Source organism: Typopeltis vanoorti, chromosome 1 (assembly GCF_054136105.1).
Source record: "Typopeltis vanoorti isolate ZY-2024b chromosome 1, IOZ_Tvanoo_1.0, whole genome shotgun sequence".
NCBI classification, from domain to species: domain Eukaryota; kingdom Metazoa; phylum Arthropoda; class Arachnida; order Uropygi; family Thelyphonidae; genus Typopeltis; species Typopeltis vanoorti.
This window is the reverse complement of record NC_143549.1, coordinates 173,678,060-173,704,262: the sequence shown is the minus strand read 5'-3', so window position 1 is coordinate 173,704,262 and position 26,203 is coordinate 173,678,060. Positions and strand designations below refer to the sequence as shown.

Sequence of the window (26,203 nt, the reverse complement as noted above, 5' to 3'; positions counted from 1 at the left end):
AAATTTTATCTTACTGAAAAATCAATATTAGATTAGAAAACATTTAAGTTACAGTAGCATATATTCTTGATATGCTTAAACATTTTATTGTCTAAATATAATTAACCTTTTCATTTAGAACTCATTTGTTTTTTTGTAAGTTTTTTTAAATTATTTTTAATTTTAATTAATTAGAAAATATAAGCATCATTTATTCTTAAAGTATGGGCATCCAAAAAATATATTTTTCAGAGTATGCAACTGCCCACTAGTGCATAAACTGGAAATTTTAAAAGCAAATGCTATTCTCTCTACTAATAAACAGAATTTCTTAGTCTTATAAAAATTATTATTGCAATTTTAAGTCACAACAATCATAAAAAGTTAGTTGAATTTATCATTTATTTAAAATTCAACCAACTTTATTATGCTATTTTGTATCTTGGAATTTTGAAGTAATTTCTATGATAACTAGCCAGCTGATAGACAATATCACGAAGTTGTCAGGACCAGATTTTCACGTTACAACAAAGAGTTGAGAAATCATGGAAATGTGACTGGGAATGGGAAAACTGTAGATACAATCATACAAACATTATTGAAGAAAGAATGAAACACTTCAAAAACAAGAACCAAACCTTGGAGTCTCAGTGGCAAACTCTAAAGAAAACAGCATGATTCAGCTAGGGAGGCATATGGTCAAGTTGTCTGCAAGGATAGAAAAATAAGAATGTCTTGGTAGACACAAGAAGTTAAAGACGTAGTCCTAGAAAATAAGAAAGCATGCTGAAAATTCCTAGCAAATAAGTCAGCATATGCTCTAAAAGAATACAGAGAAAAATGTATGAGAGCTAAGGTATATGTGAAAGTAACAAAACAAAAGTGATGGGAAGAATATAGATGGTATATATCATGAAGGTGGTAAAATATTCTGGAGGATATTGATAAAAGCTTAGAAATGGAGGAAGAGTATTGTAAAAGGAATCAAAGATGATAAAGGTGACATGCAAAATGAAGATAAGGATATCCTAGATGTCTGGAGTAGTTACTTTGAAGGACTATTACATGAAACAAGCAGTGACAGAACCATAATAGAAAATTTTCAAGAGGAATGCAAACAGGAGCATATCAATACTTGAGGTAGAAAAAGCTGTAAAAAAACTAGAAATGTGGAAAGACAGTTGGAGTAGATAATATTTGAGCAGAAATGCTCAAATATAAAGGTATAAAAATTTTGCAGTGGCAGGAAAAAAAACCCAGAGGAAGACCAAGGTCTATGAGGATTGATTCATTTAGAAGTGCCTTAGAAAAATGAAATATTAGATACAATATTGAAGTGCTGACAAGTATTAGACTAATTTGGAGGCAAATTGTTGATAGGAGATTAACATAATAATAAACTTAATCATGAAGTGCTGTCACAGTAGCCTGAACACTCCTTGAAAGCACATATCCAAAATCGATGATGATGGTAAAGTGGTAGTGAGGTTTTTTTTGTTGTATGTGAAATTTTCTTTTTTTTTTTTAATTGCATCTTGCATCTTTATTTTTTGTGGAAGGTTTTTTTCAGATCCAAATTGTTTGTCATCTTTCGTCGTTGGTGATGTCAGATAATAATGAAAGAGTAGGGATATACAGCATGAGAATGAGTTTTGTGAAAATGCCTCCCACACAAAAATCCCACACTGATTTTTTGTACATGCATGGCTTTAGCAGCAATCCTTGCACACCACTATATTCAAACTCCCTTCAGGCACAATTGAAACGAGTTTCAGTGGCAGCAGGATTATTTGCTACCTGATCAGAAAGACTCCTGATGCATTATCAAAAGGTTCTTGCCCATGTAGATCTGGCAGGCAGCCTGGGAAAACACTTTAATGCTGCACCCTGGAATGGAGAGGATACTGACTTCCTGGTTATTTACTCTTTCTTTTTTGGTTATTTACTGTTAGGCATGCCCACAAAGTGTGTTTCACACGTGTGTCTGGGGAGGCGGGGAGGCTTAATAGAAACTATGCTTGATTTACATCTTTTCCTTGTAACACTACAAGAAATGTAATGGATGAAAAGCACACTGAGGAAAAAGAATGAAAGTTATTAAATATATATGTTACCGGCTAAGTGTGAAAAGCAAGCATTCTATTGAATGCCTAGGCGTTTTTTGGCAAAGTATGAAATGCTTGTATTTTTTTAATATTTTACATACTTTCCCTAGGCATTGTGCAGAATACCTAGGCATTATATAGAATGACAAATACTATTTCGGATATATTTTCATTTTGAAGTTTTAAATGTTGCTGCCATGGGAGGTTAGGTTAGGTTTAAATTTTGCCGCCATGGGAAGGATAGGTTAGGTTAGGTGCTGGCGGTTGTTATGAGTGTAACAGACGATGGTTTTTACCAACTTGGAACTGCTGAAGGAATTTTAAACCAACTCTACGCCAGATCACACGCCACTTTATGTCTCAAGGACTTACTGAGAGTTGGAGATGTTCTGGAATGGCATTTTGAATTGCACTTAACTGCCTTTTTCATACAAAAGCACTTCAAATTTCAGCACTTGGTCTTGCAAGTACACCTCATGAACCCTTGGCTGCTACCCATGGACTGAGCAGAAGCAGCTGACCGGAGAGCTATTTCGTGGTCAGGAACGTCTCCAAATCTCAGTAAGTCCTTGAGTCATAAAGTGAATTGTTTGCGATCTGGCATAGAGTTGGTTTAAAATTCCTTGAGCAGTTCCAAGTCGGTAAAAACCATCGTCTGTCACACTCATAACAGCCGCCAGCACCTAACCTAACCTAACCTCCCCATGGCGGCAAAATTTAAAACTTCAAAATGAAAATACAGCTGAAGTAGTATTTAGCATTCTATATATAATGCCTAGGTAAATGAAAGTATATAAAATATTAAAAAAAACAAACAGACATTTCATACTTTGCCAAAAAACTAGGCTTTTTTGACAGAGTATGAAATTCTATAGGCATTCTATAGAATGCCTGCTTTTCACAATTTGCCGGTAACATATATATGTGTGTGTGTGTTACGCACAGATTGTGAAATCGCACAATTCACAGAATGTGCAACACTTTTGCTCATTCCATGAACTGTATAACACGCTTGTACAGTTCGTTAGGTTAGGTTCCATTTAGGGATCTAAAATTTAACAAATATGGATGTTCAAAACCTAATCATCACATATTATATAAGCCGTGGGTCATGCAACTCACGCCAATGAGAAACTAACTTTACTAAATACGATGAAAGGAATTCTGATGTTAGGTACAAATTTACTGCAACACTTGACTAACTGGTTAGGTTAGGTAGTTGCAAACAACTTGCTTGTTTGTACAACGTTTTTACAAGAGCATGACCCGCAGCTTATATATATATATATATTATGTGACGAATCATCACTATTAGGTAAATTGTGTAAATGTGTTTGTACCATCTTTTGATCGTAGTAGAGGAGATCCAGCAAACTTGGTAGTTCTTGACAGGAAAAAAGGGAAATACAGAATTGGAACCAAAGGTGGAGTTACTGAAAATTGGCTTGAGAGAAATTGTTTTGAAAAGGTTGATTTTTCAGGGATTATCTATAAACAAAGTACCAACCATAGACCTTGGCATCAGAGCTCTAGTTTGCCAACTTTCTGTTAGTAATGGACAAGGATTCAAAAGATGCTCTCATAAAACACGTTGTACAAATAAGAAATATAGCTGTTTGAAAAAATCAAGTTCCTTGTAACTACCTAACCTAACTTTTCATGCCATCCAAACAAGTCTTGTGAAAATCCTTAATTGTTTACTTGTTAGCTGTAACGAAAGAAGTTTGGTAATAATATTTTTCTAGTGATTTGTCAACGTACACAACTATTTTTATGTAATAAAAGTTTTTGAATTAAAACTATTTTATCACTCTTCATCCGTTTTGTCATCTATTTATATGCTGTAACTATGTACCCAAATCTAAAACTTAATTGTCACATTATATAAATGCTCTTCACCAGTTTATCATGAGATGCACCCAATTCATGAAATGAGCATTACGTTTTCTGCTAATTTCATGAATTGTGCAAGCGTGTTATACAGTTCATGGATTGTGCGATTTCATAATTTGCATGAAACATATGTCAGGGGCGAATATTCCGGATGTGCTAGGTGTGCAATGCACATCCACAGAATAGCAATATCACTGATATTGCTATTTATTGCTGCTAAAGACTTTCCTAATTATTTCCTGGCTTCATGTGATTCCTAAAATTAAACACAACACACTAATGCTTCATGAAGAGGATGCTTTTCGATGCTTAAACATTGCATCAGATTTGCATTAATAGCCTGGGTGTGTGTGTGTGGTCGCAAATACATACACCTTTGAGCCCTTTGAACAGACGTACAGATGGCACAGTGAGTCAAATTCTTATTGTTCCAGTGGTTTAAAATGCCCAAAAGGAGAGGCAGGGCAAGCACAGAGACAATGGCACCTAGTGGCTGTGATTGGTTATTGTGTTGGATAGGAGTGTTTTCCCATAAGTGTGTCATTCGAGTTGTCTCTAATTACACTAACTGTCCTAAATATAGTAGACAGATGTTAAATATCTGTTTATTGTATAGTGATAAACAAAGCCACTTGTTTTTCTTGCTTGTGCAGTACAGCATCTATTGAAGTTGAAAATTTTAACAGTATAGGGACATTTTTAAAATTCTAGTCTTCGGAAACAACAGCAGTCAAAATTTATCTATTCCTGAATAAAAATGAATACTTCAATATATTATAAAAAGTTGTTGATCTGCAAAACTACTAGCATATGTGAGATATCTATTATCAATTACTAACACTAAAAAAAAAAAAATTAAAAAAAACTAATGAATGTAGGATTCCTGAAAGTGTGGATAATTCCAAAAATGATCGGATATTACATATCCTATTATTGCAAAAAATGTATACTGAGTCTCAGTAAACAAAAAAAAATTCTTAGAAAAATATGCAAAATATACATAAACCAGAAAAATAAAATTTCATGAGATGAGTTGCTGCTCCATCAAACCACATGTATTCCTGCCATGCCTAAATGAATCACCTTATTAATTCATTGGATTAACCTCTTCCTATAGTCGCTGTTTATTATTGGTTATTCATACTTGGCAAACAAATCTCTTTTCCTCTCCTCGTAAATTTTTTTTTTTAATTATGTCATCATAAATTCACTTATTGATGTCTAGACTTAATAGGAACATGTGCTATTTACTCTACCCAGCAACTTATAAGATGTACATATCACAAATATCAATTATTAATAATTTGTTTGCAATTAATAAATGTATTTCTACTCAGATTTATTTTTCCTTTACATTTTCCATTCTCATGACTTATTAATGATGGTTCACATATTTACACCTTTGAGTAATCAATATACCAACCAAACATAGCATCCCCGTTCATTGTTTTTTTAATACATCTGTATATCATAATGTATATCTTAAAATGAACACATTGTTCCCCCACTCTATGTAGATTTGGTTACAATTATTCATATTTACAAATTTAGGGACACAAAACACGTGTCGAAATGATCATTTTACTTATTAATAAAATAACACTTGACGTTTTGACGCCTGTATTGAGGTCATCATCAGAAAAATATATGTGTATATGAAGACAAGCTACATGCTCTTGCACTCTACAAAGGTAAATAGGTAAATCGAATCTATGCTGTTAATTGATCTTTTACTTAGCCTGACCTCTAGTGGTAAAAAAAAAACCTGCTAAAGTCCTCCCGTACTAAGCTTTCCTTCAGGATTTGTACAGTTCAGGTTGCTATACTAAGATTTTCTTCTGGACTTGTACTGTTCAGGTTGCTATTGAATGTTTAAAAAAAAAAAAAAATCCTGCTCAAGTCAGGGGTTTACAAAATGCAATGCACATGAAACTTACCATCAAACCACGTTTTGGGAAATAGGGCAAACCATCCCAATTAGGAAGGACGAACACAAACTACATTAAATACCTCCATTTTGGAAAAGCAGCCTTTCAGACCACGCACTCCAGACATACCACAGAATTGATTGGAAAGGTACCAACTCCCTACACCACACCAAAATCTGGTTCGAGAGGAAATTTAAAGAAGCATGTGAATTGCTCAAACACAATCCTAATCTGAACAAAAATGATGGTCTAACCATTCCAAGAATGTGGAGGACCCATTTACAACCATTATAGCAACAGGAAAAAGCCAAAGAAAAATCTCAATACAAGAATTGAAGTTTTTTTTTTTTTAACATTCAATAGCAACCTGAACAGTACAAGTCCAGAAGAAAATCTTAGTACAGCAAGCTGAACTATACAAGTCCTGAAGAAAAGCTTAGTACAGGAGGACTTAAGCAGGGTTTGCTGTTTTGTTTATTTTCAGTGACTTTTTTTTTCTGGTATCTGAACTTTCTGGACAAAGCACTGCATTGTCCAAAATGTTCAGATACCTCTTTGAGGTCAATGTTCATAGCACCACAAACAGAGGTTTGAGGCCAAACCAGGAAAAACAGACCCATGCATCACACTGGCACTTCCAAATTTCATAGCTGGGGTTACACATTCTGGTTAAGAGGCATTCACCACACCTGCCCATCTGCTCAGTAGAGGGTGTAGCATGATTCATCACTCCATAGTACCACTGAAGACAATGCTGCATGCTGGTTTGGGTAATGGGCTTGCATATTAGTCCTATCAGGGAAAGCCACAGTTGTGAGCCTCAGTTCTGAATGTTTCTGTTCAGATTTGTGTTCCAGTCGATACATACCCAGAACTCTGAACAGAAACCACCATTAAACGTGTCGACTGATGAATGGTGGTTTTACACATCCTTCATAGTACCCTACGGTCACATTCAGTTGTGGTAGGCCATCCACTGTGGGTAGCAGCTGACTCCCTGTGCTTCCATCTCGGTATGGTATCGCTGTGTGTTGACCTGGGATGGCCCAGTTTGTCACCAATTTACCAAACAGATAGGCCTGAAACATGGCATCCCATCACATCCATAGACTTCTTCTTTCTTGTAAATATATGTCTACAAACTTCAGAGCTCACATTTCTCTAGTTTAACACGTATCAGTGAAAGAGACTATAAAGTAGGCACTTAACATAAATCCAAAGCAATCAAATACCCATGTTTAAAACTGACAGTGACATCTGCTTATTGTTTAATAAATTATTATTATTATTACACCTCCAGGGAGTCCAAGGACTCATCGAGGGAGGGCACCTGTTCTACAACTCCGTCTCCACCATTCAATCACATACGCCATCTACCACTGACCACCACTGGTATTTCCACAGACAATCACAAACATCCATGCCCACGGAGAGATTTGAACCTTTTGGGTGGAGAGCGAATACACTATCAACTCGGCCAACCAGGCTGGCAGTAATTACAGCAGTAAGACAGCGAATGAGTGTTCATCTTCTAGATAACTAGTTCCCCAATGCAAGAGTCAGCTCTAATGAGATTTTAGGAACACCCATCTTCTAGTCATACAAACTGACATTACATGTGAATATGAATTACATGTGTCCATCTGCTTGGTATGTCTGCATTAGGTGACCATGACATTAATACACATCATATTAAATGACAGAATATGACACTTCTTCACTGCAGTTATTTTAAATATGCAAGATTATTCAAGAATACTATAATGATTTCCTACATCAAACAAATCTCAACAGAGATGATACTACGTCATGTTTCTTATATTTGGGAAATAGTTATACAGAAGATGAACATTATCTTACTGCTGTAAGTTATTAATAAACAGAGACATTATTTTCGATTCATTATTTGATATACATTTGTTTCGATGTTTACCTTGTGGTCCCTTTTGCTCTGACAATACTAGTGAAATACAAGCTGTGCAACAGCTTCTTTTTTTTTTTAATAAATTTAATTAAAACTCAATATTTTTCCTCAATGTGTTTGTAACCTGTTAAAATTTATTGTAATAATTGCTATCACTCTTTAGCAATTATTATCAATTGTCCTGTGTATACAAATGCTACTTAAGATATTACTGATATCATCATATGAAGCTGGGTAATGTGGATGTTTTTGGAATCAGATCCGGTTTGAAGTACCACTGTGTCTTCCCAAAGCTTGTCCTTTTTCAGATGGAGAGAACACTGATATATTATTTCCAATCTGTGAGAAATGTACATTTGTTTTTTTTTTCTTTCATTCTATCTTCCAGAAATAAATCATACAGTTCAAATGGACCCATTCTGTGTTTCTTAAAACCAAAAAAGCCTGAAGTTGTGTACATTTACTGTTGAAACATCTTATGTGTGATATTTCTGAAACTCTTCAAAATGATTTTAAACCTTTAGAGTGCAATTAATGGATGCTAATTTCACTACTTCATTAGTCAAAGTGTCAGATGATGATACTGTAATGATTTGAGAGTTTCTCAGTTATTAAGTTCCAGTCTCTGTGTGCATATTTATGTATGCTTGTATACTACTTTTTAAAAGTGTACTAATATTTGAATTACTTTAAGAAGTTTATTTTATATTAATATGTTCAACTTTTCTTAACTACCTTAAGGTCCATGATGTGTTTAGCTCTCATGCAAAATGTGGATGTAAAGTAAACCAATGAAATGCCATTGAAATTACATGAAGTTTAACATGATTGATTCATCCATCATAGCCAGTTAGGTTTTTAATACTCATCAAGAAAAATGCAAAGGTGTAGTGATAATGTTACTTTTGTTTTCTTCATTTTTTTTTCCCCACAAAAGAGAAAAGCTGTCCTTTCTCTTCTTCCTTTATTATTATTATTAGTAGTAGTAGTATTTTATTTATTTTTATTTTTTTTTTTTATGGGGAACCCATCCACTAGAGATAGTCAAAGTTTTGTTTTGTTCATGGATTTTAAAAGCATTGCTAATTGACTCTCATACTTAGGTTTAATGAAATTGAATATAGCACAGAAAATTAATTAAATACAGGTTTAATAATTCCTATATTTAGTCAGCAATAGAAACATCTTTAGGAATACAATATTAAAATTAAAACACACAGAAAAACACAAAGTTCCCTCACAAGACTTTAGTCTAACTTGCTGTGTGTGCATGATCTTGTAATAAAAACGCGTGTTTGTTATTACAATAACATGCACATACACACAGTCCCCTCATTTGTGTCTTATTACAATAACACACACGCACACATACACAAACTTTGCTCATAGGGGACTAGAAGCTTTTAGTCTAACCTCTACTTAACACCTCCATAGCACAATTGGAAGAAGTGAAACATTGTGCTCTTCAAATGGAAAAGACCTGCATTCAATAACTGTTGTGGACAAGAAGAATCTTTATATAGGCTTTTTCAGTTGGAGAGTCAGCCAATCTTAAACAGAGGTAGCAGGGATTTTTTTTCTCTTGGAAACTCTGGTTTTTTTTTTTATCCCAAATGCAGGCAAATCAACCATGAATGAATACATGCAATTTGCAGGCAAAAAATAAAAAATTGGTAGTGGTGATGATGGCAATGATGATGGAGAGTAGATGACATTGATGGTAGTAGTGTCAATGTGTGTAGTTGGAGAATTAAGTAGCAGGTGGTGTGTAGCAGAGTAGAGTGGTGTCCCTCAATGAGTCCTTGAATTCCTTGGAAGTATCACATAATAGTTTTCTGTGTTTTTGTGCATTATGATTTTAATATTGTAACCCTGAAGATGTCTCTGTAACAGAGAGAAAGTATAGGAGTTATTAAACCTGTGTTCAACTATTTCTCTGTGCTATATTCATTCTATTAAACCTAATTATGAGTGTAACACACATAATTAGTGTTTTGCATACTTTACGCTAGGCCGTCCAAAGATCGACTTAAGTTCGACTTAAGTTCAAGTCTAGTCGCTGACTGGAAGAACTTTTTCTAAGCCTTTCTTCGACCGGTTCCCAAGGTAGTCAAATCTCTGGCACCCACAAATAGTTTTTTTTTTCTCTCAGAAACTCGGGTTTTACATCCCATAAGCTCAAGAAAGTTGACCATAGAATCCACATTATTTCAGACAGTAATAAAGAGATGGCAGCACTTGTTTGCCCATCTCTTCATTGGTTGCCACTTATAATTAGTAGTAATAGTCTTGTGCCAGCTATCTCTGATTGGTTACTGGTGGAGAATGAAATGCCCAATTAGTCTCCAAAAGCTAGATATGGTTAAAAGGCCTTGCCTACTCCCTATAAGGGAATAAACAGAATTAGCCAATTTTTTAATTAGTCAACAGTTGCATATTTTTTTAAAAAATAAGTTTAATTAATCTCTTTCTTGGTTTAATATTAAATCACTGTGCCCATAAAATTATGACTTCAGACACGGTGTGCTTTTAGCAAAAAAACTTTATGGTAGTGACAGGACAATATCCTATCACTGGATATTGTATAAAGTCATAAAAAATTCATAAGTGCAATTTTTATGAATGGAAAGAATTTAAAAAAATAATAGTTACTGGAAATCATGTACAACTTTTCTCAATTTTTTAATAACAACACAATTACTAAAAATTGTGCATGGTGATAAAATTATAGAGTATCAACTGCACTACAAGTAAATAAAAGAATGCAGAGGTAGAACAGGAACCGTACTATAATTTACTAACCATAAATATTTTAAATATAACTGGGGTAATAATGATACAGCATGTTACTTCAAGCTTAGCTTTAATAATTCTGCAAATGATGTTGCATTTCACAACTTTTGCAAATGATGTTGCATTTCACAACTTTTGCAAATGATGTTGCATTTCACAACTTAGTAAATACAGCTGATAAACACCTAGAACAAAAATGATATTAAAGCAAAATCCGTGTGTTGAGGCATAAGTGCTGTGAAGAATTCATGTTGGAGGTTTAAAGGAATATTATCAGCACTGAGAAAGGATTAAAACTAATTTTAATGCTTTCAATATTTCGTCTCAGTCACATCTTCAGGGATTATTAAAAACTTTTTGTAACAACACACACAAATACAATATAGTGCAATGATAAGTAAAACGAGTGAGTGAAACTAGGTGGTTGTCCTCTATGTGCGTTTGCAGGTGGCCTAGGATGTGAAGAAGGATCTCTGATAATTAATGTTTCCCAAATTTTGGGAAGTTTTATGCAACCGTATTTGTTTAAATTAGGTTGATTCCTGAGTGCCGATGCAGATTCAAAAAAGTCTTTCTTTTTTGAATTTACTATAGTGGAGCATGGTGGTTTTTTTTCCAGGAGATCCTGTGGGTTGTATCCAAAACATGGTCTGCAAGGCCAGATTGACCATAATCGTGATTATGGTCAATCTGGCCATAATGTATTACTTGTGTTCTTCTAACCAGATGGTTGCTGATCTGCCTGTCTGTCTGAAGTAAGCCAACTTACAGGAACAAGGTACTCTATATACTCCAGGCACTGAGAGAGGAAGGAGCTGATCTTTGGTGGAACGGATAAGGGGAGTAAGTTTACAGTGGGGCTTAAAAGGTGTATGGAGGTTGTACTTTTTGAATGACCTGGCTATTTTTTCTGATGTGCCACTGATGTAAGGCATGGTGATGGCATTTCTGAAGAGATGGTCAGGGAATGGGGAAGGAAGGACTTCATTATTTTTTTAATTTTAATCACTGTAGCCATTGGAAAGGAAGGTGTAGTGTATGTTATGTGTTTGAGTTCGGTTGAAAGGGCAGTTTCACTGGAACAAAGATTGTAGGCTCTATTGGTTCAAGTTTTAATAATGCTATATTGTTGAGAGGGCTGGTAGTGGGAGAGTTTGTGAATGTATCTGCCTGTATGAGTGGGTTTTCTATATACAGAGAAAGAAAGGTTACCATTAGGAAGGTGTGTTACTAAGGTGTCTATTGTTATTTTCCTTTTCCATCGTAAACTGGATTCTTGGATGAAGGCTATTGAGGTGACTGAGGAAGGAGTCTAATGTGTCTGGGCTATGAGGCCAAATAGAGAACACATCATCTACATATATTAGCCAGATAGAAGGTCTTAGAGTGGAAGAGTCTATAGCTCGTTTTTCAAATTTTTTCATGTAAAAATTAGCAAGAGGGAGTGAGGGGGGGGGGGACCCATGACAGTTTCCTCTATGTGTTTGTAGATTTTGTTCTTCCAAGAAAAATAACCAGAATTGATGGCAAAGGAAAAGAGCTCTAAGATATCACAAGAAAAAACGTTTTTTAAGTGTTAAGGTGTCATTTAGGGGAATACTGGTAAACAATGAAATGATGTCAAAGCTTACCAATATGTCTGTATTTATTTAAAGTAAGATTTTCAATTAAGTTTTTAAAGTGGGCAGTTTTTTTACATAAGACATGGTAATACCAGTGAGGGGACAGAGAGTTAGCTAGCTGCTTTGACGATTTGTAGCAAGGTGCATTAGTGGCATCTACTATAAGTCTTAGGGGGAGAATTAGGTTTGTGGAGATAAACCGTATATCCAGGGGGGGGGGGGACAAGAACCAAAAGGTTTGAGTTTTTTTTAATGTCAGGAGGCCAGAGGACTTTTTTTAATTTTTTAACTTCAGTTTTTGTTGGATTGTGTTCAAGGTGGTATGTAGGTAGAGCGATCCCGGAGAATAATATCCATTTTCCGATTATATTCTTATCAGCTCAGGTGATGACGATGCTTTTTTCTTTCTGTAATTTTCTGAGACGAAATATTGGAAGCATTAAAATTAGTTTTAATCCTTTCTCAGTGCTGATAATATTCCATTAAACCTCCAACATGGATATTAAAGCAACTGATATAACCACAAGAAGGAACATACGAGGATATAAGAATATATATCCTCGTATGTTTGTATCGAGGATATAAGAACATAAATTACTTTCATAACTCTGTTGCTAGTATGTTCTTTCTTGCAGATATATCAGTTGCTTTAATATCATTTTTGTGCAAGATTAAAGAACTTTCCAGACCCCCCCCCCTCATAAACTACTATGAAATTCTTCTCACAAGTATATAATGTGTAACAAACTGCTACTTATATCCGTGCTACATGGGTGGCCATCCTACAAGATGTAAACATTTGGATTCACTTCCCTTATACAGCTCAATCATAAAAGTACCTGGATAAAACATTCACATGATTGAAAAATAGCAATCTTGTTACAACAGAAAAATATTTCTATGTTTAAACTTATTAATAATCCTCCATAGCACAATTGGAAGAACGACAGTATGTTGCGCCTTTCAATTGGAAAAGGCCTAAGTTCGATTCTCGTCATGAAGGGAGGAATCTTTATATGGACGTAGGAGGATTTTTTTCTCCCGGAAACTCAGGTTTTTCATCCCGCATACAGACAAATCAGCCCTTCAGAACATACGCAATTTACAGACAAAAAAATACTAACTGTGGTGGCCAGTAGATGGTGCTAATGTTGATGATTGGTAGTAGAGGTTCGGTGTAATGGTGGAGATGGAGAGTTGTACAATAGATGTCCTCCCGCGATGATTCTTCGGACTCCTTGGAGGTGTCACGAATAATAATAATAACACAGAATTTGCATAGAAAAACACTTAAGGCTTCTCATTACAGACCACAGTTGTTATAAATTTCTGTATTTTTACATACTGTATTATTTATAATGTACACCAAGAATCAGATGCAGAACCAAATTAACAGTATTAGATAAGCAGCTAAAGCTAAATTTACATAACTAGAACTGTGTTAGAAACAGTTAATATTTCTAAGTGATATAAAAACTAAAAACTTATTGAATAAATGCCTAAAGCGGAAAGATATACCATACAGCTGGAACAAGGCTATCATGATAGCATTGTTCAAAAAGGATAATAAGAAATGAAAAAAAAAAAAAGAGAAAATTACAGACCTATAAGCTTGCTTTCACAAGTATATAAAGTATTTATAAAAATAATAACAAACAGAATCACAAGATTACTGGATGAAGCTTAATTTAATGAACAAGCTGGATTGAGAAAGGGATTTAGTAAGTGACCAATCTGCAGACATTGAATCAGCTAAGAAAAAAATTCATAGAATACAACTTACCATTGCACTTAGATTATTATAAGTTATAAAAAAAAAGCTTTTGATTCAGTTGAAAAACAAGCAATCCTAATAGCAACTGAAGAAACATTGAGCAAGCCAAAATTATATACAGCTAATAAACAAAATATACGAAAAAGCAATTGCTAGTATCCTTCAAAAATGAATAGCCTATTTCAAATAAATAAGGAGTATACCAAGGAAATAATAATTAATTATTATTATTATGTTTTGCACAGAATGGGTGAGAATAGCAGAACAAGAGGTCATCCCTGGAAGCTGTATAAGGAGGGTGTGAGGAGCAGGTTTTTTGCATGGAGAGTGGCGAGTGATTGGAATGCATTGCCCGAGAGTGTGGTAAGTGCAGAGACAGTGAATATATTTAATGTTGTTTTAGTTATTTTAGTTATTGTTTTAATTATTTGGTTAATTAAATATCTTTCTTGTGTTTACGTGCATTTATCATTCAGAATATATTTAAGGCACAGCATGATAAACTGTGTGTATAACAGTGGACCTCCCACGATAAGTCTTTGACTCAATGGAGGTTTTTATAATAATAATAAAATATTAGATCACCCAAATTTGAATAATGCAGTGTTAGAATATGCCCTGAATTGTCACTCCAATTAGATTGGAGTGACAAAAGGATTAATATTAATGATAAAAAAAAAACTAAATCATTTATGATATGCTGATGATATAGTAGTAACAGATAACAAAAGAGAACTAGAAGAAATAATGAATGAATTAAACACATTATCAAATAAAGTAGGATTATACATAAACTACTGACAAATATCAGTAAACCAGATAACAGAACAAATAACAATGATAAAGAGCCCACAGGCTATTTTTCCAGTGGCATAAATTAAGTTAAGGGGATAATAAATCCCTCATTATTTTAAATCATTAAATCATCATTTTAAAATAATGAGGGATTTATTATCCCCTTAACTTAAGAACAAATAACAATAGACAATAATGAAATAGAGCAAGTAAAAGAATACGTATGCCTTGATAGAACCTTTACCTTAGGAAAAAGAAGCATTTATGAAGAAATAAAAAGGAGAATTCAGCTAGGCTGGATGGCTTTTGGCAAATTGAACAAATTCCTGTGCAGTAAAATAAAATCAGAAAACAGAGCTAACTTTCCAACCAATGCATCAGAGACATGGCCAAAATGGCCATGTCTCTGATCCATATGTCAAAATTGGGATGATGCACTAGTTGAAAAGTTAGCTCTATTTTCTGGTTTTATTTTACTGCACAGTGAGACAGTCATTCACCAATCCCACTTCTAAGAAATTATCTACTAAGCAGTAACTAGATTAATTTGTTGCGACTTCAGTATCAGTGTTTAATATGTCCACCAGTGCAATGCCTTTGTAAAATTCAGAAAAGGTCACATGCATTCTCATTTTGCTATGGAGTCTCTTCATTAATCTATTCCTGTGTATTAACCAAAATACCGTACAAAATGAGGAAAATACAATGGAAGAGAGCCATGCTAAACATCAAACTGAAACACAAAATAAGGAAGATGTAAGTAAACAAAAGTGTTGAATATAGGGAAAGAGATTTTAAAATTAAAATGGAGATGAGCCATAGTCTGGTGCCGTTGTCGTTGCCATTTCCGTTCTTTTGCAGAACCATTTCTTTGCGCTGCCCCTAAACACCTCCCCAAACGGGTAGCGGGCCCATTGATGAAGTTTCCTCTAGCAGAGTTCTGAGGAGTGGTGTCTAAGGGAGACTGTAACATATTTTTTGAACAGGTCCCTCTGCCTAAAACCCGAACACGTCCCTTGGTAACCCGCGTGATGGACGATGCAGTATGAACATTTTTTGATTGCCCCTGATCATGTTACAGTGTTTGATAATGTCCTGTTAGCACAAGACGAAATTACATAGAAAAATAGGAAAGATTCCCCTCGAATACTCTAATAGCATTCGGGGGAAGGAGCAAGAAGAGAAGAAAGAAAGAATCAAGGGAGAAAGAGGAGGAACCAGTCTACAGATAATATAACACATGTATATTACATGAAGTAAGGCATGGTCCAGCATCAGGTACCTCGGGTTTGCCACACCAGTACTCGCTAAAGTAAGCCAATGAAATTGACATTGGAAAATGAGGCTGTGAGGAAGAATTTTGCAGATAACATTTCCTCCAGGCTCAAAGAGATTCCCAAGCATACTGCAGATGTTGAGGAGGAGTGGGAGCTGTTCAAAACAGCTGTCACTGACTCTGCACTCTCATGGTGTGGCAGAAAGCGGCTCGGCGTGGCAACGGGCAGTGAGAAAAGGACACCTTGGTGGAACCAAGAAGTCCGAAAAACTGTCTGGGCAAAAAAGGAGTCCTACCTAACATGGCTTAGAGTCAGGTCACCTGAGATGCGTTTGCAGTATGCTGAGCCACGAAAAGCTGCTGCTAAGGCAGTAAAGACAGCAAAGCAGAAGGCTTGGGAATCCTTTGGAGAAAGATTAGACTCATCCTATGCAAATGTAAACAAAGTATTCTGGCAGACCATCCGCCACCTTCGAGGGAGGAAATCGTGCACAGCAAGGGTAATTAAGGCCTCTGATGGTGCACTTTTAACAACTGAGAAGGATATCCTCCACAGATGGAGGGAATACTTTGAGAGAATTCTTAACCCAGTTGGCCCAGCGGTTGTGGACATCCAAGAGGTGCAGATCGGGGCAATGACTAGTCTCACAGCAGAAGAGGTCCATTTAACACTAAAATCGCTAAAATTAGGCAAGGCTGCTGGCAATGATGAAATTCAGCCCGAAATGCTAAAAGCCTTAAATCGAGACGGTGTTCTCTGGCTGACTCGAGTGTGTCAAGCTGCTTGGATATCTGGGCGAGCACCAAAGCAATGGCAGACAGGCATAATAATACCAGTCTTTAAGAAGGGAGACCAGAAGGATTGCAGTAACTATCGTGGCATCTCTCTGCTCAGCCTGCCTGGGAAAGTGTATGCTAAGTGCTTGGAAAGACGGTGCAGTAGCATAGTTGAGTCAAAGTTCCAGGAAGAACAATGTGGCTTTCGTCCTGGTAGAAGCATAACTGACCAAATCTTCACTTTAAGATAAGTCTTTGAGAAATCTTGGGAATATGCCAAGGATGTCTACACGTTTTGTGGACTTGGAGAAGGCATATGACCGGGTTCCTCGGGATAAGCTTTGGTAAGTAGTACAGGAGTATGGAGTGGATGGTCAACTATTAGCTGCCATCAAGTCCCTGTATGAATGCCCAGAGTTCTGTGTCAGGGAAAACAGCACAAAGTCTGAACCTTTCACAGTCTCCATTGGCCTCTGCCAAGGGTGTTCTGTCACCCCTCCTTTTCATAATATTTATGGACTGGATTGATAAGCACAGTCGAGGCAGTGAGTGTGTCAGAATTGGAAAATGTAGCATTGGACGTCTGCTTTTTGCAGATGACCTAGTTCTGCTTAGCTCTTCCACAGATGACCTCCAGCGGACCCTGGATAGGTTTGTAGCTGTTTGTGCAGATGCCAGAATGAAGATCAGTGTGGCCAAAACTGAAACATTTGTGGTCTCAAGACAACCATCCCAGTGCACTCTAAACGTAAGTGGAGTCCCAATGAGACAGGTGGAGAAGTTTAAATACCTTGGGTCCATATTCACGAATGATGGAAAATGGGACGTAGAGCTAGATACTCGAATTGGCTTAGCAAGCTCAATATTGTGGGAGCTTGGCCATTCGGTAGTATTGAAGTGGGAGTTAAGCCAGAAGGCAAAGCTGGCTGTCTTCAATACAGTCTATGTCCCCATCCTCACTTATGGTCATGAGAGTTGGGTAATGACTGAAAGAATACGGACACGAATCCAAGCAGCTGAAATGAGGTTCCTTCGAGGGTTGCGGGGCTGACAAAACTCGACAGAGTCAGAAGCTCCGCAATTCGGGAAACCCTCAATACTCAACCGCTGCTTCTCCGTGTTGAGAGATCACAGTTACGCTGGTACGGGCACCTGGTCAGAATGCCACAAGAGAGGCTCCCTCAGCAGGCCCTCTTTGCGAAGCCAGAGGGTGGGAGGCCACGTGGAAGGCCAAGGACTCTCTGGATAGATTATATCCAAAACCTTGGGTGGACACGTTTAGGAATCCCACCAGAACACCTGAGCTTGGTGGCAGAGGATCATGACCATTGGAAGTTCCTCTTGCAGCCCCACAACCCAATTAGGAAGAGTGGGCCTTGAAGATGTATGTATGTAATGTAGATGAGCATATTACTTGGATGGACAGTGATAGATGGACAAAGACGATCACCCAATGTCATCCATATGAAGGAAGGCGAATGCCTGAACAACCAGAGAGAAGATGGAACGATGACCTAGTGGAGATGGCTGGAGAATGTTGGCATCAGGAAGCATTCAACATAGAAAGTTGGAGGAAAATGTGAGAGGTAATAACCATAAATGATTATAAAAAGGGGCTAGAAGAAGAAGAAATCTTCAAGGTTACATCTTATTAAAACAATTAAGTTATAATTATAATTTTCAAAAACAGTGATAGCTAATACACAGGAATAGATTAATGAAGAGACTCCATAGCAAAATAAGAATGCATGTCACCTTTTCGGAATTTTACGAAAGCATTGTAAAATTTACAAAGGCATTGGTTGGCATATTAAACACTGATACTGTGAAGTCACAACAAATTAATCTAGTTACTGCTTAGTAGATAATTTCTTAGAAGTGGTATTGGCGAATGGCTGTCTCACTGTGTATGGGCAGAGCAAAATATTCAAGAGAGAAATGATAAATAGGAATTCTGCAAGTCCTTGTTCTATTACTATTCAACCTTCATATTCATAGTATGGTGAAATGAAATTAACAATTCTGCAAATGATGTTGCATTTCATAACTTATAATAAAAGAATATAAGAACATAAGTTCTTATATAAAGCGCAGGCCGAAAGGGTAACGAGTGTGGTAAGAAAAGCAAAAGTGGATTATGAAAGGGAATTAGCCATGCAAGCTAAAGAGAATCCCAAACAGTTTTTTCAATATGTTGCAAGTAAAAGAAAAAATGTATATGGCAGAATGATTTTAAGGAATGCCGATGGTAGGGAGGTAACTGAATCAGTTGATATAGTGGAATTACTGAGCGAGCACTTTGCAAGAGTACATCATCCAGGTGGTGATATGTAGGAATGAAGGAACCAACAACTTATATGGGAATTGTGGTGAATGAAGTGGAGGTAAATAGTCTATTACAAGACCTTAATGTGAATACATCTTGGGGATTGGATGGTATACTACCTTGGGTCTTATGTTAAGCAGCTAAAGAATTGTCAGTGCCCTTGACCATTTTGTTTAATTTGAGTCTCGGGTCTGGGTTAGTCCTGAGGGGGTAGAAAGAGAGGAAAATAGTTCCACTGGATAAAGGAGGTTCCAAGACTGCTGTTGCAAATTACCAATCGATCAGCGTATCAGGAGTCGTTGTCAAGGTCTTGGAGAAAGTAGTCAAGAGGAAAATGAAGGAATGGATAGATGAAAATGGGATACCGTATGGGGGACAGCATGGTTTTGTGAAGGGTATATCATGCTTCAGTAACTTGCTCACATTTTATAACACAGTGATGGCTGAACTGGATAAGGGTAATGGGTTTACAGTGATACTGCTGGACCCTGCTAAGGCCTTTGACAGGATAGCAGACCACATGGAATTCTAATCAGTAAACTGCAGCATATGGGGATGGATATAGGGTTGGTGAGATGGATAGGAGGGTGGTTGATGGAGAGATATCAGAGAGTAGTTTATTCAGGAGTAGAGTCTAAAAGGCGGCCTGTGACTAGTGGTGTGCTGCAGGGTTCTGTTCTTGGACCACTACTGTTTAATTTGTTCATTAACGATATAGGAAAGGATCTGAGAGGAACTGTTCATTTGTTTGCTGATGATGCAAAGTTGGGTAGAGCAATAGTGAATGCACATGATGTCAAAATTTTGCAGGATGATTTGGATAGTTTGGATTTAATGTGGCAAAATGAAAGGTTATGCATTTTGGGGTGAAAAGATTAGCAGCAGTATACCACATTGGTGGAACTATACTCCAGGAGATTGAAGAGGCCAGGGATTTGGAAGTGTTGGTGGATAGGGAGTTGAAGTTTAGGGGACACATTGCAAAAGTGGCTAAATCAGCCCATGAAATCCCTTGGTTACTGAAGAATACTTTGACGAGCAGAGACAAGCAAGTTATTGTTCCTGTGTATCAAGCCTTGATAAGACCCCATCTTGACTACTGTGCCCAGATTTAGCACAGTAGTCAAGATGTTTCATCTCGATGGGAGGAGGTGGAGAGGATCCAGAGGTGAGTGACCAAGATGATAGCAGGTCTATGGAATAAACCTTATGAGAACAGGTTGAAGATTTGTGAGTTGCAGAAATTGGCTGATAGGCGGAAGAGGGGGTGATATGATTGAGACATTCAAATTACTGAAGGGTTTCTATAAGGTTAATTCAGAAGATATTTTTGAAAACAAGACTGGTGGTGGGAGGACTAGGGACCATCCATGGAAACTGGGCAAGAGTGTGGTCAGAGCTAGTTTATTTAATTGGAGAGTGGTGAATGAGTGGAATAAGCTGCCAGAGTCTGTTGTGGGTGCCATGACTGTGAATGAGTTCAAGGCGAAGTATGATAGATATGTGAATGTTGAATAGTTGTTCTTGACATGATGCTAGGGCCGTCTAAGGACTCCTTGGAGTTGCCCGTAACAATAATAGTATTATATCCTAGTTCTTGGTTTTCCTCTGGATCTTTTTTCCACTATCCTGGCATTGAACACCGTTTTGCTAAACATACCTTTCCCATTATGCTTGATGATGTTACTACCTGAGATGAGCTCTGCTCATGATACACCTGAATGCAAAAAACATTAAGTTCCTTCCTAATATCTGATGTTTAATATGATTCAGCCATTGATGATGAATCTCTTCTGTTCAGTCTCCTAATTTTTCACAGACTCTCATATCTATGGTCTAAAATTTTTGATAATTTCTAAATTAGCTCTCAGGTCCATGAGCTGAAACTGGCTTGAATATTGTCTTGTATATAGCTAATTTAGTGTTTTGAATAATTTCTATTTTATTCGATAGAAATTTATTCAGTTAAATTTTTAGCATACTAGCTTTACTTATTCTGTTGTCTTTTTCCATTTCCATTTTCCCGAGTAATAATCTTCTTCTAACTTCTTTGGTACAATAACCATCTTTATCAATTAGGGATCCTAGGAACACAAAATTGTTAACTGCTTCCATTTTCTCCCCATCTACTTCAAAATCATTAAGTTCAGATGTTGCCATAACTTTTGTCTTTTTGAGGTTAAGTTTAAGACCATAGTTAGCACTTTCTTCTTTAACTTTCATAATAAGTTCCTTCAAATCTTCTTTGCCCTCCATATCATGAGCAAGACTTTTAAATATTATTTATTGTTTGTCTCTTGCTTAAACTGTGTTATTCATATAATTGCCTTGAATTTTGTTTATTTCTAATTAAAAATATAATCTTAAATAATATAATAGTCTGTATAAAAATGTCATTCAATTTATTCCTGTTATAATGTTGTAAGAAATTATATATAATTGTATATATAAGTTTAATATGCCTTATGTGAATTATAATATTTTGATTTTTTATTTATCACTACCAGTATGTAAAGGTATAATGTTATGCAATATTTCTGTTTTATTTTATTTTGTTTGTTACTATGGAGATGGGCTAGAAATAGCTAGTGCGTGCATGGATCGCGAGATATGGTATTCAACTGAGAGAAGGAATTGAGATAAGAGAGCGTGAGAAAACAATTTTGGGCAGGAAAAAGAAGGGAGGTATATAAGCTGAGGGCGGAGAAAACTGAAGGGGCTCTTCTCTTTTTCAGGACCGACCATTGAGGATAGCACAGACAGACGAGGAGAACACTGAGAGCAGCAAAGTGAATGCAAAGGACTGCTATGTCTAGAATTTTACTGCTGTAATTGGACTATTTAAAGACCGGGAAAGTAATAGGCAACTGAGAATAATCCTAGAAGTTAAAGAATTACTACGTGTTCCATTAGTTATATGGAACTTTAACAGAGAGCTGTATTGGCCGAATAGTGTTAAAGAAGCATTTTCCTTTATCCAAGTACGTCTATATACGTGAAGTGCGACCATTAATAGTTCAGTTATCATTGAGAAGATTTATTCTAAATAGTGTTGCCATAGTGTGCTAGGTAAATATAGTTATAAAGTGTGCCCATAGTGAAATTGATGAGCAAAGGATTTATCCGGTAAGAACTGTCCAATTTTATGTTACTTCAGTGCAGAGATATATGTGTAATTCCTCCTGTTATTCCCCACATTAACTATAACGTTTTTTGCTGAAATCAGCCAGAGTATGAAGTGTGAAAGTGTATACTCATGAAGCAGTTGTTGCCACCATTAATGTATTGAGACTTCACTGACTGTGTGATTATAGTAAAATTTTGTTACTAAAAGATTTTGTGATATTGATCTCTATTAAAAGTTATTTTAATATTGTGAAAGCTATAAGTCTGATAGCAGAATGCCCATAGACTGAATCTGTAAGATGTTGTGACCAGTATCTTGTTTTCAGAATTGAGTTTATATGTATAATATATAACCCTGAATTAAATGTTTTGATGATTTTAAAACTGTGTTTGCCTGAATCTCTTTTACTGCACCGTTCATGAAATTATCGGACCTAGCAGGAGCTTTAAAGATAAGAGATAAACTCGGTCTACGTAAGAAATAATGTTGATATAAAATTAGTTGATGCTTGGCTTCACTACATTTCATTAGACTAATCTAGATATAGAGTGGCACAGTCTAAAAATATAAATTTCTCTATATTTAAATTAGTAATCAACCAGCAACTTATTACTTGTTTAAGAACAGAGTTGAAACAAGATGGCAGATCAAAAACAAGGAAGTACGATCCAACATAACTTTTGTCTTTTTGAGGTTAAGTTTAAGACCATAGTTAGCACTTTCTTCTTTAATTTTCATAATAAGTTCCTTTAAATCTTCTTTGCATTCTGCTAACAAGGTGGTATCATCTGCATACCTCAAATTAATATTTTTTCCACCAATTTTAATTCCAACTGAAGACCAGCCCTACCATTCTTAAAATGTATTCGCTGTACAAGTTAAACAGGTATGGAGATAAAATACATCCCTGTCGCACCCCTTTACCTATTGTGAAATACTCAGTTTCTCCACGATCTGTTCAGACAGTAGCTTCTTGTTCATAATAAAGATTCCTCAGAAGGATAATGAAATGCTCTGGGATTTCCATTGTTCTTAACATATTCCACAGTTTCACATTATCTGCAGAGTCAAAAGCCTTGCTATAGTGAAGGAAACAAAAGTAGACATTCTTGTGATATTCCTGTGCTCTTTCTATTATCCATCTCACATTGGCAATTTGATCTCTTGTTCCTCTGCCTTTTCGAAATCCTGCCTGTTCATCTGGCATTTCTCTCTTCATGAATGGTTCCAGTCTTTTCTTAATGATCTTAAGTAAGACTTTACTTGCATGAGAAAGCAATGTTATAGTTCTGTACTTTTCGCACTCTCTTGCATCACCTTTCTTCAATAAAGGTATATAAACTGATTTTTTCCATTCTCTAGGTCATGTAGTTGTGATCCAAATTTGCTGACATAGAGCTGTTAAAATTTTAACTGCCTCTTCTCCCAGGGCTTTGAGCAACTCAGTGGGTATTCCATCTCCTCCTGGTGCTTTCTTACTGGATATCTGTTGCAGTGCCCACCTCACTTCACTCTCCACTGGTACTGGTTCCTGTGTATAATTCTGCTCTTCAAATTTCTCAGTAATTTTGGAGTCCTTGTAAAGGTCTTCTGTATACTCTTTCCATCTTGCTTTAATGTATGCAGCTTCTGTAAGATATCCTTTGTGTTTACTTTTCAATAATGTCACCTTGGCACTAAACTTTCCTGTTAGTTTACGGTAAGTTACAGGTGCAGTGGATGCAATACAGTCACCTGTAACTAACCGTACATTGGTGAAACATGACATACAATCCCTATACGTAAGAAAGAACACAATAACACACATTAAATATAACCATTTTGGTGAAGCAGGCCTCTCAGATCACTCTCTCAACACCTTACACCAAATCGACTGGAAAAGTACCTGCTCTTTACACCATACAAAAACCTGGTATGAAAGAAAATTTAAGGAAGCCTGCAAAATTCATAAACCACCCAAATATCAACAATAATGTGGCATGAAAATTCCAAGAATCTGGATGGCACACATTCAGCCTACTTAATATTTAGTATCCAGCATACTTCAGGACTCTTGGCAACCTTCAGCTAGCATTCCATACCAACTGGTTGGAATTTATATGTATAATTATGGTGTTAATATATAGTGTTGATGTAGTAAGTGTTTTTTTTTTTTCACCAGAGGTCAGGCCAATAATTGTTGCAATGGTTGGTCAGTAACTTTAACAAACCATGTAGATTGTAGCACAGCTTTTTTCTCTGTATATAGTATATATGCTCCAGAAGATGACCTTGATATAAAGATCGAAACATCAAATATGGATTTTGGTTTATATTAAACTAAAGTTTTACTCAAACACGGTAGTTATCTCAATAATTTTCCAAAATGCACTTAAAGAATATTTAAGTCAACACTTTCAATTCTGTTACGTAATTACTTCTTTAAAATCACTCTGCAGTGATTGGAAGCATAACATCTCTTCAGAAATTTCATCTTGAAGTTCAATTTAATGAAAACAGATCAATCAATCTGAAATCAATGTGTTTCTTTTTTCCTTTTGCATATTCTATGGCTTCTATTGTTTAAATGGAAAAAAAGCATTTATAAATTTTTATTATTTTTACGGCAAAAAAAATTGTTTTAAACCACAATTTTATTAAGCTAAGAATGAGTAGGCATTGTTGCTAAAATTCACTGAACTAACGAGGCATAATATTAAACTATCATATATTTCAGCATTTTTAGCAGAATTAACATTTGAAGGCTTGGATGAATAAGTGGACAATGTTTTCACTTATTCACAAACAGGCTAAGCATTTGAATTCCACTGCAGCATGATGCTAGGCTTGAGAAGGATGAATTTCATCACCAGGTAATGAATTTTCATATTTTCTGGTGCAAAACCATTTACAAACTTTATCAAAAGTCTGGAGTGGCTTGAAAATGATCATGTACAGTATGTAAAATAGGACTTCTAAATAAACTAATCCTTAGCTCGCTCGTTCTATCTCACACACAGTGCTTAGATACTATTTGTTTCCAACCTCTCAAGGAAGGGACCATCAAAGAAAAAAAAAATTTTAATTAATAAAAATAAAACTTTTTTTTTTACTGAATGTTAGCGAGATCACAAAATTTCAGTAATTTTATCCTAATTATATTGCAAAGATGCCTGAATGAACTCAGACAAACTATTTGTGCTGAGGAAAATTCAACTGTTATTCTGATTAATTTTTTTAACACAGAAAAACCATATTTTATTATTGGGATTCCACATGAAACTTTTAGTGAATTTTCAATTCCTAGAATCCTAATGAATCTTGCATCTCTTGAATGTTCATGAATTTTGCAAATTACATGAATTCATATTTATACTTGGATGTAACTAATATCAAATGTGAGATCAGTTTTATGAGGAAGCATCCAGTGGAAAAACAATTCCACAGCAGCCATCCAAGACCAACTAAATGATTAAAAAAAAAAAGAGAGAGAGAGATGAATCATATACTGAGTAATAAAATGAGGCCAAACATGCTATGAAATTCGCCATCCCATGTATAAAGGATTTATTTATATTCACTCACAGCTTACTTTTTTCTTCTTTATAGTCTCACTCTTTTAAGTTTTTAAACTTATATTTTTAATATATTACATATAAACACACAACAGTAATGACATATTCAGCACTGTTAAATTAGATTACGTTATATAACATTTTAATTAAGCTAACTTCCAAACATAACTATCTAATTCTTAAAATTACATAATTCACTACTTAAATAACCATTGCCGAAGACCTTCCCACATATTTTCTATCCTAATAGCAAAAATATGACCTTTATATATTTCCTCTACACTCTTCTTCACAGCAGAGCCTGGTTAAGTGCAACAAAGTGCTGCTGTA

At 35.7% G+C, this 26,203-nt stretch overlaps 1 protein-coding gene across 2 annotated transcripts in view; it reads right to left on the bottom strand.

Moving 5' to 3' along the window:
• The window catches only part of LOC150110651 (uncharacterized), a 368,437-nt gene that overhangs the window by 316,785 nt on the left and 25,449 nt on the right, over positions 1 to 26,203 (bottom strand). The gene's annotated exons all lie outside the window — the stretch shown is intronic.